This window comes from Mus caroli, chromosome 2 (genome assembly GCF_900094665.2).
Source record: "Mus caroli chromosome 2, CAROLI_EIJ_v1.1, whole genome shotgun sequence".
Lineage (NCBI taxonomy): Eukaryota > Metazoa > Chordata > Mammalia > Rodentia > Muridae > Mus > Mus caroli.
Genome location: NC_034571.1, coordinates 150,325,481 through 150,326,641, shown reverse-complemented (window position 1 = coordinate 150,326,641; position 1,161 = coordinate 150,325,481).

Here is a 1,161-nt window from a genome sequence, read left to right as displayed (position 1 = left end):
TAGAAATGTGTTTGCTTTTCTCTTTACACTTTATAGCCATCCAGTAGTCCTGGATAACACGGTTTACCTGGAAGGAAAGCTGGGGATGGAATTAGCATGAACAAGAGAGAGCTGACACTTAAGAACCTCACCGCCACCCCCCCCAAGGGTACTCGGGCTATTTTTTTTTTTTTTTTTTTTTTTTTATTTAACTCTGAATATATAGAGGGAAAGCCCAGAAGCCCATTCTTTGATCTGGCTGGATTCTGTTGTGTTGTCTCAGCTGGATTCTGTTGTAAAACAAGCTCTTCAGCAGCTGAGCAGGTAGGCAGTTCTCAGGTCTCAGGTCTCTGAGTTCTCAGGTCTCTGTAGCAAGACCAGACACCTGGCTCCAGTGTTGGAGACTAGTTCAGCCAACTCAAGGTTGGGGGAAGGGCACAGCACTTGCTAAACGGGCATGTTTTTTCCTAGGATATCCCTAGAGAGTCTTGGGCATACCCCATAATTCTTTTGAGTCTCTCTCTCTCTCTCTCTCTCTCTCTCTCACTCTCTCTCTCTCTCTCAAAAGATTTATTTATTTATTTATTTTATGCACATGAGTACACCACCATTGCTCTCTTCAGACTCACCAGAGCATGGCATCAGATCCCATTACAGATGGTTGTGAGTCATCATGTGGTTCCTGGGAATTGAACTCAGGACCCCTGGAAGAGCAGTTGGTGCTCTTAACTGCTGAGTCATCTCTCCAGCCCTTGAGTCATTCTTAAAAAATAAAAAAAAATCAAGCCGGGCAGTGGTGGCACACACCTTTAATCCCAGCACTTGGGAGGCAGAGGCAAGTGAATTTCTGAGTTCAAGGCCAGCCTGGTCTACAGAGTGAGTACCAGGACAGCCAGGGCTACACAGAGAAACCCTGTCTCAAAAAAACAAAATAAATAAATAAATAAATAAAATAAAAAGTCTTATGAAAGCTGGGTGTGACTGGGGGGAGGAGAGATACTTTTAATCCCAACACTCCAAAGGCAGAAGCAGAAGCAGGTTAGCTCAGTGTATAGTGTAAGTTCCAGGCTTCCCAAAATGGCAGTGAAAGACTCCAAAACTCCCAAAGGGAGGCACTTACTCAAGCCTCGGGTCAGCCGCGCACCCAAGAAGACACTGAGACCGGTACTTAAGATGTATAGA